The sequence below is a fragment of the Scyliorhinus canicula genome, chromosome 24 (assembly GCF_902713615.1).
Source record: "Scyliorhinus canicula chromosome 24, sScyCan1.1, whole genome shotgun sequence".
Taxonomy (NCBI): domain Eukaryota; kingdom Metazoa; phylum Chordata; class Chondrichthyes; order Carcharhiniformes; family Scyliorhinidae; genus Scyliorhinus; species Scyliorhinus canicula.
Window position 1 is genome coordinate 22,229,314 of NC_052169.1, and position 15,971 is coordinate 22,245,284.

Sequence of the window (15,971 nt, forward strand, 5' to 3'; positions counted from 1 at the left end):
CTTCACTCCTGACTAACCCTTACGACGGAGCCCACATGGGTCCACATCATGCCACACTCCTGCCTGCTGATACCACCGCAGACATAGAACATAGAACAGTACAGCACAGAACAGGCCCTTCGGCCCTCAATGTTGTGCCGAGCAATGATCACCCTACTCAAACCCACGTATCCACCCTGTACCCGTAACCCAACAATCCCCCCCCCCCCCTTAACCTTACTTTTTTAGGACACTAAGGGCAATTTAGCCTGGCCAATCCACCTAACCCGCACATCTTTGGACTGTGGGAGGAAACCGGAGCACCCGGAGGAAACCCACGCAGACACGGGGAGGACGTGCAGACTCTGCACAGACAGTGACCCAGCCGGGAATCGAACCTGGGACCCTGGCGCTGTGAAGCATTTATGCTAACCACCATGCTACCATGCTGCCTGACGTTCAGATGAGTCAGAGCTGACCTATTTAAACGAAGGGTGACCTGGGTCCGACAGTGAGTCCAACAGGCGGGAGTTAAAATCATTGCCTTGGTGTATGTTTTGCAATGTTTGCTCACTACGGAACTAAAAAAAAAACCTTTTAATTGCTTGAATACCGCTACAGTGATAACAGCTTTCTGGTTTTTCAGTTCCTTGTGTGATCGAGACCGATAATTCGCAACTGAGTCATGCAGTATTTAAACTGGGTTGATATTGAAATGCTCAAAGGGCTTATTGTAACAAACTGAGTCAGTCAGGGGCTCGGAAACGAAGAACAGGCCCCTCGTTAGAAATCAAAGTGCTCAAATCTGCACATTCACGCCTATCTTTTAGCTGGGGGGGGGGGTTAGCGAAGTCAGTCCTGAGCAAAGGCAAGGCTGTATCGTGCAGCGATTGTCACCTCAACTCCAGCTCAAAGGGATGAATACTTCCATCCGGATAATCACAAAAGCACACGTTTTATTAAAATAAATACAGGATCAGTTTCTGATGACACCTTGCAAGACTAAAATTGCTGGATGGAGTTATGAGGTTAGTTGCTCTGACCCATTAATAAATAATGGGATGTGATCATTTTTCTGGATTTGCTGAGTTCTACGGGCGCCATGGTAGCACAGTGGTTAGCACTGTTGCCTCACAGCAGCAGGGACCCGGGCTCGATTCCCGGCTTGGGTCACTGTCTGTGCGGAGTCTGCATGTTCTCCCTGTGTCTGCGTGGGTTTCCTCCGGGGGCTCCGGCTTCCTCCCACAAGTCCCGAAAGGCGTGCTGGTTAGGTGAATTGGACATTCTGAATTCTCCCTCCGTGTACCTGAACAGGCACTGGAATGTGGCGACTAGGAGCTTTTCACAGTAACTTTATTGCAGTGTTAATGTAAGCCTACTTGTGACACTAATATTATTACTGGAAACAGGAAAGGAACATCCTGCATTTATGTAGCACCTTTCACATCCTCAGCTTGCCCCATTGCTTCACAGGCAATTCATTACTTTCAAAGTTGGGTGGGAGGGTGAGCTGTGAGGAGGATGCTGAGATGCTTCAGTGGGATTTGGACAGGCTGAGTGAGTGGGTTCATGCATGGCAGATGCAGTATAACGTGGGTAAATGTGAGATTATCCACTCTGATAGCAAAAATAGGAAGGAAAATTATTATTTGAATGGGTGTAAATTGAGAGAGGCGGATACTCAGCGAGACCTTGGTGTCCTCGTGCATCAGTCGCTGAAAGTAAGCCCGCAGGTACAGCAGGCAGTAAAGGAGGCAAATGGTATGTTGGCCTTCATAGCGAGAGGATTTGAGTATAGGAATAGGGATGTTTTACTGCAATTGTATAGGGCATTGGTAAGGCCACACCTAGAGCATTGGGGGCTGTTTTGGTGTCCTTATCTGAGGAAGGATGTTCTTGCTCTGGAGGGAGTGCAGCGAAGGTTTACCAGGCTGATTCCTGGGATGGCGGGACTGTCATATGAGGAGAGACGAAGTTGGTTAGGATTATATTCATTGGAGTTTAGAAGAGTGAGAGGGGATCTCATAGAAACTTACAAAATTCTGACAGGGTTAGACAGGGTAGGTTCAGAAAGAATGTTCTAGATGGTGGGGGAGTCCAGAACGAGGGGTCATAGTTTGAGGAAGAGGGGTAAACATTTAGGATTGAGGTGAGGAGAAATTGCTTCACCCAGAGAGTGATGAATCTGTGGAATTCACTACCACAGAAAGTAGTTGAGGCCAAAATGTGTAATTTTAAGAAGGAATTAGTATTAGCTCTTGGGGCTAAAGGGATATGGGGGGGAAGGCGGGATCAGGATATTGAACCTGATGATCAGCCATGATCATAATGAATGGCAGAACAGGCTCGAAGGGCCGAATGGCCTCCTCCTGCTTCTATTTTCTATGTATGTTTCTATAGGTGAAACGCTGTCACCTACATGATGTGGGGAACACATACGCCAATTTGTGCACAGCATGATTCCACACATGGCAAAGACGACATAATCTGTTTGTTGTGAGATTGGTTGAGAGATTAAAAGACACCAGATGAACATGCACAGATGAACGTTGTGCTGTCAGACCCTTTATGGCCAGCTGACGTGGCAGAGCGGGCCTTGCCCCACTGTCTTCCCTGAAGGATGGTATCCCTGACACTGCAGCATTGCTGCGGTCTTGCACTTGATTGTCACGGCCAAGTGGAGCAGAGTGGCCATGTTTGTGTGCTATATCTCCAATGTAATGGATCGCCTCAATAAGCAGGTGATCGGAGGGCTTTTTCGGTCAATGTCAAGTTCTGAGTTTATAATCTAGAACATGTCCTCCAAAGATCCACAAGGAGAGAACTTGCAATATCGCTCCTTACCCCTCCTCAGGACACCCAAAGTGAATTAAAGCCATAGTAATTATGACATTAACTCTGTTATCTGCTGTTCGGAGAGTACCAGCCATTTACTGTCTCCCTCTTTACAGGAAAGCCATACGCTGGCAAAGCTTACTCTCCGAAGACAGTAGGCGCTGCGAGGCCTTGTGATTTAAGTGAGAGGAGAGCAAGGGTTCCTGACAAGGTTTTGGCAAGCCATGATTCAGTTGTCAGAATAACCGTTCTGCGTTGTTGCAGCATCACTCTCAACAGGAATAAAGAAGACCCCGTTGCACGAGAACAGAAAATGGAGGGGTTAGTGGAAACCAGTTAGCTTTTTCGGGGAAAACCATCCTGAAAAAAAAACCCTAAGGGAGAAGGTGGCAGACGTCTTGCTCCCTACTCCCAACAGGACACTCAAGATTGGAAAGAAAAACGAAGCTACCAAGCCTAAGTTCCTTTGTGCCTTTGACCACAAACAATGCCAGGCAAATTGCCAACTATTCAATTTTGGTGATATTTGGTCCATTCCTGTCCTTTAGAGAACAAAGAACAAGAACAAAGAAAATTACAGCACAGGAACAGGCCCTTCGGCCCTCCCAGCCTGAGCCGATCCAGATCCTTTATCTAAACCTGTCCCCTATTTTCCAAGGATCTACTTCCCTCTGTTCCCCGCCCGTTCATATATCTGCCCAGGTGCATCTTAAATGATGCTATCGTGCCCGCCTCTACCACCTCCGCTGGCAAAGCGTTCCAGGCACCCACCACCCTCTGCGTAAAAAACTTCCCACGCACATCTCCCTTAAACTTTCCCCCCTCTCACCTTGAAATCATGACCCCACTCTTGGAAAAAGCTTGTTGCTGTCCACCCTGTCATAGTCATAGAATTTACAGTGCAGAAGGAGGCCATTCGGCCCATCGAGTCTGCACCGGCTCTTGGAAAGAGCACCCTCCCCAAGATCAACACTTCCACCCTATCCCCATAACCCAGTAACCCCACCCAACACTAAGGGCAATTTTGGACACTAAGGGTAATTTAGCATGGCCAATCCACCTAACCCGCACATCTTTGGACCGTGGGAGGAAACCGGAGCACCCGGAGGAAACCCACGCACACACGGGGAGGATGTGCAGACTCCGCACAGACAGTTACCGAAGCCAGGAATCGAACCTGGGACCCTGGAGCTGTGAAGCATTTGTGCTATCCACAATGCTACCGTGCTGCCCATAACCGCTGTCCATACGTCTCATAATTTTGTAGACCTCAATCAGGTCTTCCTCATCAGGCCCGGCCTACATGTTACTCCAGGCCTACATGTGACTCCAGGCCCACAGCAACATGGCCGCCCTCTGACCTAGAAATCCCCTCAGTTCAAGGGCAATTAGGGACGGGCAACAACCGCTGACCTAGCCAGCGACGCCCACATCCCACAAAAGAATAACGCTGCCAGGACCGAGAGAAAGCTTGGCCGGTTCTCGTGGGAGGTCGGGGAAATTGTTCGGCCTGGAGGTCCCCCGTGGCGCTTCCTCCCTTTACCAGGCCCTAACCGGATGGTTCAGCCTCCAACAGGAAGGTCAGCTGGTTTTAACGTACCGTCACAGGCAGTCACCAAGCGGTTGAGGCCTCCCCAGAGCCCGAATGGCAGCCCTGGGTTGCCGCTAAACATTTATGCCAACACGGTTCTCCTCACACCGCCCCCTACTCCTCAGCCAGGGTTCTTGCCAGATCAAACCAGCTGAAGGCAAATAATGGAGAGAAAAAGCTGGAAAATACATATCTCATGGGACCTGACCGCTGCTGGCAAGGCCAACATTTGCTGCTCATCCCTAAGTAACCTTTGAACTGAGTGGCTTGCTCAGCCATTTTAGAGGGTGATTAAGAGTCAACCACATTCCCGTACCAGCCTCCCCGGACAGGCGCCGGAATGTGGCGACTAGGGGCTTTTCACAGTAACTTCATTGAAGCCTACTCGTGACAATAAGCGATTTTCATTTCATTGCTGTGGCTCTGGGAGTCACATGTAGGCCAGACCGGGTAAGGATGGCAGATTTCCTTCCCGAAAAGACATTAAAGAACCAGCAACAGATGATAGTTTCATGGTCACCATTATTGAGACGACCTTTCCATTCCAGATCCAAACAAAAAAAATAGTTTGAATTTAAACCCCACCAGCGTACGTGGTGGGATTCGAACCTGCAGACTTTTTCTAGGCCTCTGGATTACTACTCCAGAGATATTACCACCACACCACATTACCACCCTCAGAGGGCTGAGGGGAGAAGACGAGGGAAGGTTTACGTGGTTGACCTTCCCTCACACCTTAACCCTCTTTGGTGAACTTGCATCCTCCGGTTTCCGGGTTGCCTGTGTTGACACTCCGGCCCTGGATTGCCCCACCGCTGCTTTATTGGAGTTGATGCTAGCGGCAGCTCGGGGGAGGGGGTTGGTGATGGGCAGGGAAGAGGAAAATTCAACATAGCTGCATTTGCACAGTGAGCGGTATTTGTACTGTTGTGTGTGGGTGTGCGTGTGTGTGATGTGCGCGTGCCCTTGCGTGAGGATGTGTGTGGCGGGGACGGGAATAACACAAAATACCAGGAATTAGGTGGGGGAGATTTGAATAATTTACGACCCATCCTTCCAGTCAATATGCCACACTACCTATAAGTTAAGTTTTACCACATCAAAGAGATTGTTTGTGCATTTAGGTCTTAAGGTAACGAAAGCAGGAAACCGTGCCTGATATGTATAACCACAGTAATTCAGATAAAGTCATTTGAAACTTGAACAGGTCTTATTGTTTTGTACACCGCATTCAATATAGCTTCGTCTAGCTTTCTTTGCAAGTCACTGAATTTACTGCCCCCATTCCCTGGTTGGCCCGGGTGCAATGGTCCATTGACCGTTTTCTCACCTCTTGTTTATGGGTTCAAGCCCCATTCCAGAGAATTGGGTACAAGATCTGTCTGATTCGCCCAGTATTGAGGGAGTGCCACACTGTTGGCGACGCCGTCTTTCAAATGAGACGCTAAACGGAGGCTCCGCCTGCTCGCGGAGGTGTACACGATGATGAACAGTAGCCCCTCTTCGTGAGGGGGGGCATGGTGGCACAGTGGTTAGCACTGTTACCTCACAGCGCCAGGGTCCCAGATTCTGACCTCGGGTCACTGTCTATGAAAATGAAAATCGCTTATTGTCACGAGTAGGCTTCAATGAAGTTACTGTGAAAAGCCCCTAGTCGCCACATTCCGGTGCCTGTTCGGGGAGGCTGTTACGGGAATCGAACCGTGCTGCTGGCTTGCCTTGGTCTGCTTTCAGCGATTAGCCCTGTGAGCTAAACAGCCCCTGCAGAGTCTTCCTGTGTCTGCGTGGGTTTCCTCCGGGTGCTCCGGTTTCCACCACAGTCCAAAGATGTGCAGGTTAGGTGGATTGGCCATGCTAAATTGCCTAAACGCTAGCAGTGGGGCATTGGGCCTAGGTAGGGTGCTCTGTCGGAGTAAGGGCCGGTGCAGACTCGATGGACCGAATGGCCTCCTTCTGCGCTGGAAGGATTCTATGATTCTATGAGGAGCATGGACAGGGTGGATAGGGAGCAGCTGTCACGAGAGTCAGTCACGAGGGGACACAAGTTCAAGGTGAGGGGCAGGAGGTTTGGTTGGGGGTGGTGGGAGAATGTGAGGAAAAACCTTCTGCAGAGGGTAGTGATGGTCTGGAACGCACTGCTGAGAGGGTGATAGAGGAGTGTTGTCTCATATCCTTTAAAAAGTACCAGGATGAGCACATTGGCTTAACATTCGTGGCTATGGGCCAAGTGCTGGCAAATGGGATTAGGTAGGCAGGTCAAGTGTTTTTCCACACTGACTCGATGGGCCGAAGGGCCTCTTCTGTACTGTGACATTCTGTGGTGTAAACATTCCATAGTCTTTATAGAAGGCCGCCCTCCCCGGTACCCTGGCCAATATTTACTCTTCAATCAACATCACTAAAATAAGTTCATCTGGTCATGACCACATTGCTGCTTTGTGGGAGCTTTCTGTGCACAAATTGGCCGCTGTGTTCCCAGCATTACAACGGTGACCACACTTAGTCTAAACAGCCGTGGGACATCCCGAGGTCACGACAGCTTGGAAACAAATTCAAATAATTTTTCTGACTCAAGTCTTTCTCGTCGCCTGACCGTGGGCGAGACACCAAATATATAACGCGCACTCCAGCCTCTGCCACTCTCTAACTGGGCACCGGCGGCTCCTCAGGAAAATCTCTTCCCCGCGTGGTGGCAGCTGGGAGCCTGTCGGGACTGGGAGGGAAGAGAACTCCGCAGCCAGTCCACCCGTGCGGAGGGAGGGGGCAGAGAAATCCGGGCTAAAAAGACGGGGCCGGGGCAGGAAAATCCCGCCTCAGGAGTAGCCCTCACCCCATCCATCCACCCTTCCCATGCCCAAATCTCACTTACTCCCCCAGCCTTCAACTGTGGCCTGGTTGTTTAGATGAAGGATTTCCCCTTGTCACATCCAAGTGTAGGCCCATTGCTAGTGGCTCGCTGGAGGATTCATGAACTCAGTAACATTGGGAACAGGAGTAAGCCATTCGGCCCCAGCAAACGACCACTTGGGACTGCTACTTGTGGGATTTTGCTACCTGGAAACTGGCCATCACAACACAGTGACTACACCTGAGAAGCGGCTCGTTAGTTGTAACGAACACTGGACTGCCGTGACGATCTCAAAGGCCTTATCCAAACCAAAGTCCCTTTCATTTTTTGGCTCCTATACACTGGGATTGCTTCCCCACCCCAATGTCAAGATTATATGCTGCACATAGACTTGTCCGACCATTGACGTGAATGAGTAATCACGGCGTCTCTGGGAGATTCTACTCAACGGAGTGGGGGTGGGGAGAAATATTGAACTGAGGTTGACAAACTAAACCAACTTGCCCCCAGCTCGTGAGTAACGCTGGGACTTAAAAATAAAGTCAAAGCTTTGAAAGGATGTTGATGCCATCGCACTCGTTAAACGATCCAAGCGATGGGTGGTGAAGGTTGGATTGTTCTTCTTGAGGTGCATTGGGACTGACTGGAGTCCTCTCTGGAGACGTGGCATGGATTTAATGGGCTGAATGGCCTCATCCTCTGCCTTTCCTCCATTCCCCATTCGCCGGTGACTTCATTCCTCAAGCCCCAAATCTTCAACGTGATTCCCCCTCCAATTCCGTTAGTATGCCTCTCTTTCCCCCCCCCCATCATCTCCTACACCCCCCCCAATCATCTCCTACACCCCCCCCCATCATCTCCTACACCCCCCCCCCCCCCCATCATCTCCTACACCTGAATATGCTTTCCCAAATGTGCACAGTGGTTAGCACTGCTGCCTCACCATGCCAGGGACCCGGGTTCAATTCCAGGCTTCAGGTGACTTTCTAGTGTGGAGTCTGCACGTTCTCCCCGTGTCTGCGTGGGTTTCCTCCGGGCGCTCCGGTTTCCTCCCACAGTCCAAAGAAGTGCAGGTTAGGTGGGGTTACGGGGATAAGGCGGGGTAGTGGGCCTAGGTAGGGTGCTCTTTCAGAGTGTCGGTGCAGACTCGATGGGCCGAATGACCTCCTTCTGCACTGCAGGGGTTTCTATAGCACTCATAACCCTCAAACAATCAGTTCCTTTCTCTGATTTCTTCTTACTTCTATTTTATGTGCCCTAACGTGGCTCCCTCTAATCCAAGTAGTTTCTCTCTCAATCACTGGGATTATGATGTGGAGATGCCGGCGTTGGACTGGGGTGAGCACAGTAAGAAGTCTTAAAACACCAGGTTAAAGTCCAACAGGTTTGTTTCTAGTGATTCGAAACAAACCTGTTGGACTTTAACCTGGTGTTGGAAGACTTCTTACTGCGATCGTTGGGATTAATTCAAGATCCAGGTAAAGCTCAAAAGAACATTTTTTTCAATGGTATCGAACAGCTGACGGAGAACAAAAGGAAAACGGAGGGGTGCTTGTTTTACTCATGGGATCACAGAATCGTTACAATGCAAGAAGGGGCCATTTGGCCCATTGTGTATGCACCAGCTCACTGCATGAGTGACTCATTTAGTGCCATTCCCCCATTTTCATCCCATAAACCTGCACATTATTCCTTCTCCTGTGGCAGGTAACTCATCTCCTGACTCCCCAAAGCCTGTCCACCATCTACAAGGCACAAAGTCAGGAGTGTGATGGAATACTCTCCACTTGCCTGGATGAGTGCAGCTCCAACAACACTCAAGAAGCTCGACATCATCCAGGACAAAGCAGCCCCGCTTGATTGGCACCCCATCCACAAACATTCAAACCCTCCACCGCCGACGCATAATAGCAGCCGTGTGTACCATCTACAAGAAGCACTGCGGGAACTCGCCAAGGCTCCTTGGACATCACTTCCAAACCTACAACCACTATTATCCAGAAGGACAAGGCAATGAAAATGAAATGAAAATCGCTTATTGTCACGAGTAGGCTTCAATGAAGTTACTGTGAAAAGCCCCTAGTCGCCACATTCCGCCGCCTGTTCGGGGAGGCTGTTACGGGAACAGCAGCAGCTAGCTGGGAACCCCACCACCTGGAGGTTCCCCAAGTCACTCACACCACCCAGGCTTGGAAATATATCGGCCGTTCCTTCACTGTCGCTCGGTCAAAATCCTGGAACTCGCTCCCTAACAGCACTGCGGGTGTACCTACAGTACATGCACTGCAAGCGGTTCAAGAAGACAGCTCAGCACCACCTTCTCGAGGGGCAATTAGGGATGGCCAACAAATGCTGCCTCGACAGCGTCACCCACATCCCCGTAAAAGTGAATTTAAAAAAAAATAACAGGTCCAATTCCCTTTTGAACATTTCAGTTGGATCAGACTCTACCACACACTGGGGCAGAACATTCTGGGCCCGAACCGCTCTCTGCGTGAAAACGTTTTTCCTCAAATCGCTTTCGCTTCTTTCACCAACTACTTGAAATATTTGCCCTCGTGTTCACGATCCTTTCCCGAGTGGAAACGATTTCTCCCCCTCTACCCTGCCCAAGCAACAGAGAGGGAAAAAAAAAATCAAAACGGGCATTTAGAGCACTTGTTCCTTCTCGAGACATCTCATAGTGCTTCATAGCCAGCCAATCGAGTACGTGTGAAGTGTAGTTATCGTTTTTATTCATTCATGGGATGCGGACGTCACTGTTATTGTCCATCCCTAATTGCTCCTTGAATTGAGTGGCTGGCTAGGCCATTGGGGCAGCACGGTAGCATAGTGGTTAGCATAAATGCTTCACAGCTCCAGGGTCCCAGGTTCGATTCCCGGCTGGGTCACTGTCTGTGCGGAGTCTGCACTTCCTCCCCGTGTGTGCGTGGGTTTCCTCCGGGTGCTCCGGTTTCCTCCCACAGTCCAAAGATGTGCGGGTTAGGTGGATTGGCCATGCTAAATTGCCCATAGTGTCCTAAAAAGTAAGGTTGGGGGGGGGGGGGTTGTTGGGTTACGGGTGTAGGGTGGATACGTGGGTTTGAGTAGGGTGATCATTGCTCGGCACAACATCGAGGGCCGAATGGCCTGTTCTGTGCTGTACTGTTCTATTTCAGAGAGCATTTAACAGTCAACCACATCGCTGTGGGGGTCTGGAGTCACATGTAGGCCGCACCTGGTAAGGACGGCAGATATCTTTTCCTGAAGCACATGAGTCAACCAGATGAGTTTTTTACGACAATTGACAACGGTCATCATTCGATTTTTAATTCCAGATGTTCCACTGAGCATAGATTCCTCCATCTGCCTTGATGTGTTTCGAACCTGGGTCCCAAGAGCATTACCCTGGGTCTCTGAATTACTAGTCCAACGACAATACCGTTACACCACAGCCTTGTAGTTGAGGAATTGCGAAAATCAATTTGTACACAGGAAGATTCCACAAACGGTCATGATATAAGTCAGCCAGTAATTTGTTGTCACCGATTACAGATGAGGAATGTGCGTTATCCGGGGCCCGTCTGCTCAAATAGCTCAACGGCAACTTCGGAACACCCAACAGGGGAGGCGAGACCTCCGTTTTACACCTCATTTGAAAGACAGCGGCTCTGACGGTGCCACACTTCCTCAGCACTGCCAGGGGACGTCAGCCGAGATGTTGTTGTTCAGGTTTCTGGATTCAGGCCTGAACTCTTGACCTTCTGTGCAGCCTATCGAACCATGACTCGCTGCCTCGGTTTAGTTGCAGTGTTTCGGCTTAAAGTGTTTTTTCCCCCGGAATCACAGAATTTACAGTGCAGATAGCCCCAAAGATCTTGTTGCTGGGGTGAGGGGGTCTTTCCGAGGTCGCTAATGGGGTACCTCGCAGAGCGGCTCCCTCATAAACAGTCGGGCGATGGGCCTTCTGGCCTTCAAACCAGCCTAACCAGCTGAAGCAGCACCATCGCACATCGAAAGCCCAAAATGTCCCCCCATGAGGAAACGGTCTCCTTTTGTAGATTTCAAAAATAGAATCAGTTGGTCAAATGGTGAGTAACGGTCACACAGCATCTTCTGGCACAGGCACGCAATCTCAACGGAACTATTTATAGAGCAACGGAACAAGCATTTCATGACCACAGTCTCTTAACTGTTGAATTAAAGAAGCCATCAGCATAACTGGCTCGTCTGCAAATAAAAGGTGTCATGGTTGAGGGAGATGACTTCAGCCTGAACTTCCTCTGCAGTTCGTCCCTTGCTCGGGTCACGTGGTCGCTTCGAAGGATATTGAATCGTGACAAAGTCTCCCGTGTGGCTCACGGACTAAAGTATGTCAAGGACAGTTAACTTGCGAAACAGGACACAGATCTTCCGATCTGCGCCCATTAACTTTTTCTAACTAGTCAACCCCGGAACTTGGGCTCGCCAAAAGATTAGAACTACGTGCAGGTCTGCTCGCCACATTATACCGCGTGCAGTTCTGGTCGCCACATTACCAGAAGGATGTGGATGCTTTGGAGAAGGTGCAGAGGAGGTTCACCAGGATGTTGCCTGGTATGGAGGGTGCTAGCTATGAAGAAAGGTTGAGTAGATTAGGATTGTTTTCGTTGGAAAGACGGAGGTTGAGGGGGGACCTGATTGAGGTCTACAAAATTATGAGAGGTATGGACAGGGTGGATAGCAACAAGCTTTTCCCAAGAGTGGGAGTGTCAGTTACAAGGGGTCACGATTTCAAGGTGAGAGGGGGAAAGTTTAAGGGAGATGTGCGTGGAAAGTTTTTTACGCAGAGGGTGGTGGGTGCCTGGAACGCTTTGCCAGCGGAGGTGGTAGAGGCGGGCACGATAGCATCATTTAAGATGCATCTAGACAGATATATGAACGGGTGGGGAACAGAGGGAAGTAGATCCTTGGAAAATAGGAGACAGGTTTAGATAAAGGATCTGGATCGACGCAGGCTGGGAGGGCCGAAGGGCCTGTTCCTGTGCTGTAATTTTCTTTGTTCTTTTGTTCTTTGTTCTGACCTGGTTTACATTGCTAAGAGAGGCAAGAAGCTCCGATACCCCAGCAACAGACAAGTTGCCCGCCATTTTACAGTGACTTATTAGGCCACAGGGCTGGACTTGGTACCTGGAGCCTGCATGTCGAAGGCCCAGTCTCACGATGGTCGTCGCCAGCCGATGCCAATCTAAGAGGGGATGACAGACCCTCAAAAATGAGAGGGTGGAATGAGTTAATTCACTCGACCGCGTGAAGGAGGTCTTCTCTTCGAGGGTTCTGCCTTGCTGGGTGATTAGCCAGGCTAACTCACTGAAGGGATCGGCCTCCTTGACTTGGAGTGTTGTTATCCACTTAGTTCCCAGTACTGTATCAGACAAATCAATGCCCTATTAAAGTAGGGTCGTTCTGGGTAGCAGGAAGCTTAGGTTGTACTCCATGCTGCTTTAACGGCTGTATAATTGGGCAGCACGGTAGCATGGTGGTTAGCACAATCGCTTCACAGCTCCAGGGTCCCAGGTTCGATTCCCGGCTGGGTCACTGTCTGTGCGGAGTCTGCACGTCCTCCCCGTGTGTGCGTGGGTTTCCTCCGGATGCTCCGGTTTCCTCCCACAGTCCAAAGATGTGCGGGTTAGGTGGATTGGCCATGTTAAATTGCCCGTAGTGTCCTCAAAAGTAAGGTTTAGGGGGGGGATGTTGGGTTACGGGTATAGGGTGGATACGTGGGTTTGAGTGGGGTGATCATTGCTCGGCACAACATCGAGGGCCGAAGGGCCTGTTCTGTGCTGTACTGTTCTATGTTCTATAATTCCGACACATCGTGAGGCGGCACGGTAGCACAGTGGTTAGCACTGTTGCTTCGCAGAGCCCGGGTCTCAGGTTCGATTCCCGGCTTGGATCACTGTGCGCACGCTCCCCCTCGTGTCTGCGGGGGTTTCCTCCGGGTGCTCCGGTTTCCTCCCACAAGTCCCGAAAGACGTGCTTGTTGGGTGAATTGGACATTCTGAATTCTCCCTCTCCGTGAATTCCACCTTCCTCCAATTCGGAGCGATTCCGCCTCCAAAATCCTTCGCCCGCACCCATTGGCGGCGGCAATGCCGTCAGCCGTCTAGGCCTTAAATTCCGGAATTTCCTTCTCCATAAATCTCTCCAGCTCTGAACCTCTCTCCCCTCTTTTAAGATACTTCTTAAAGTGCAACTCGGCGCTCAATTCTTTGCTCGCCCACCCTACTATCTCCTCACGCTGGCACGGTGTTTAATTTAGCCTAATAGCGTGAAGCAATTTGGGATTATTTACTATGTCGAAGTAACTGTATAAATACTCTGGGACCGACTGAAGCTGTAACCCCCCCCCCCCCCCCCCCCCCCCCCCCCCGGGGAGTCGTGGGTCTCCAGGCCGCTTGCTGGCAGTGTGACCGACTTGGCCATTATTGGCAGGCAGACTCCCAATGCTGGTGGCACAGAGGGCTGGCACCTCCAAGGCCTCAGGAGCGCCAACAGGAGGGGTGATGGCTGCTGAGGTAGGTAGGAGACCTTGGGTGCCTGCCGGGTAAGTTAACTGAAAGTTAAAAAGGTTTGGTGTGTGTGGGGGGGGGGGGGGGGGGGGGGGGGGGGGGGAATTGATGGTGTCACTGGGGCTGCCGACCTGACCCACAGACCCCCTTCTTTGCTCCATGGTTCCTCTGGTATCAGTGACATACCTCTGCTCCTGGGTTGTCACAGGGAGGCTATCTCCATTGTCATGCGAGTGTCCCTTTAAGAAAGGTTTTTTGTCTAATAACATGGCTTCAGCGATGTCAGTTTGTGGGTGGAGCTGGGCTGTGGCGCGTTTTGGTTTCAGTTTCGGACTCAGAGGAAGAAAGAAGTGTTTTTTCCCCTGTCTGTCTCTATTTTCATTGTAAAAACTGTTCCAGGAAAAACATTGGTTGTGGCCATCCTGCCTTGGTAACTTCAAACATATATTTTACTTTCCAGAAGACGTTTGAGTCTGCTGGTTGAGTCTGGTTCAGAATCTCAGGGAAAGGACCGGTCTCATTCAAGTGAGAATGCAGAGTCTTCGGCTACGGTCTTGAAAAAGAGTGTTTGGTTTATTGGAGTTTGTTATTGAATTGGAACAGTTAAGGGAGAATTCATTAAGTGTTGTACATAGATTACTGTAGCTGTTTGGTGTCTTTACATTTGCAATTTCTAAAAATTCTTGTGTGTTTACATATATATGTATATAGATCATAGCATTTACAGTACAGAAGGAGGCCATTCGGCCCATCGGTTCTGCACCGGCTCTTTGAAAGAGCACCCTGCCCAAGCCCACACCTCCACCCTATCCCCATAACCCAGTAACCCCACCCAACACTAAGGGCAATTTTGGACACGAAGGGCAATTGATCATGGCCAATCCACCCAACCTGCACATCTTTGGACTGTGGGAGGAAACCGGAGCACCCGGAGGAAACCCACGCACACACGGGGCGAACGTGCAGATTCCGCACAGACAGTGCCCTAGCCGGGAATCGAACCTGGGACCCTGGAGCTGTGAAGCAATCGTGCTAACCACTGTGCTACCGTGCTGCCCATGTTAACTATATTCTTAGAAAGTGTCCAGGAAGTCTGTTGATTCACACCTGAAGTGAAGGCTTTTGCACTCATCCTAGTCAAATTCAACATAAGGGTTGTAGGTCAGGTGAACGCCATAAGACACTTTGGAGTTTCTAAGCCCTGGCCCATAACACCATTAATCGCTGGCTTCGGCGGGGGAAGGAAGGGGGAGGGGGCGGAATGCTGGGGTGGGGGCCATTGGACCAGGGGGCTATCTCAGTCTCCAATGGAGCCAATCTCTGATGGGCCTTGCAGAGGGAATCAGCAGTAAAACCAAAGTTCCTGTCCATTGATCAAGGAGCCTATTCAATGCAAATGCCTCCTTGATACCATTTGAAGATGCTGCATTAAGATGCACGGTGTCTTTGACTGAATGTGGTTGCAGGCAGAGGGGACGCTGTCGAGTCCCCATCACAGTTAATCAGAGTTACCAAGAGCATCTCCACAGCGTGTGGACAAGAGGCCTTTACTTCAACCTCATACACTGGCTGAACCATTCATACATTCGGCAAAGAGAATAACTTTGGAGGAATGGATTAATGGTTTGTGATTTAGAAAAAATAGTTTCAAATTGCAGAGCGCTTTGCACAGACTGAGATAGGGATGAAACCCTGGCAGCCGTCTGTCCTCTGAAATATAAAAGGATCTTGCGTCACTATTCAAGGAATAATGGGGGAGGGCGGGGAGGGTACCCCGGCTGTGTCCTGGCTCATATTATCCATCCATTTTCACTGAATACGTTGAAAGCTCCTGTCATTTATTGCAGCACTGTATGTGGGATCTTGCTGTGCACGGAGGGGCTGCGGCGTTTTCCACCTTTCAGCAGCGATGCCACTTCATTGGCCGCAACCTGCTTTTGGGAATTCCGAAGGGAGTGAAGAACGGGTCTATATGAAACGCAAGCCTTCGAAGGCAGAAAGCGTTGCGTTGACTGTGAAACCCCAATATCCTTTGGAGGATATTTTCTATCCAATTCGTTCACGCGACGTGGCTGGACCAGACTTTATTGCCCTTGATGGCGGCGGTGCGCTGCCGTCTTGAGCCGCTGGAGCCCATGTGGGTAGGTGCACCCACAGTGCTGTTAGGGAGGGTTTTCCAGGATTTTGA

The 15,971-nt window shown here is 50.2% G+C and overlaps 1 protein-coding gene across 4 annotated transcripts in view; it reads right to left on the reverse strand.

Moving 5' to 3' along the window:
* Positions 1 to 15,971, reverse strand: part of malt3 (MALT paracaspase 3) — a 242,432-nt gene that overhangs the window by 81,085 nt on the left and 145,376 nt on the right. The gene's annotated exons all lie outside the window — the stretch shown is intronic.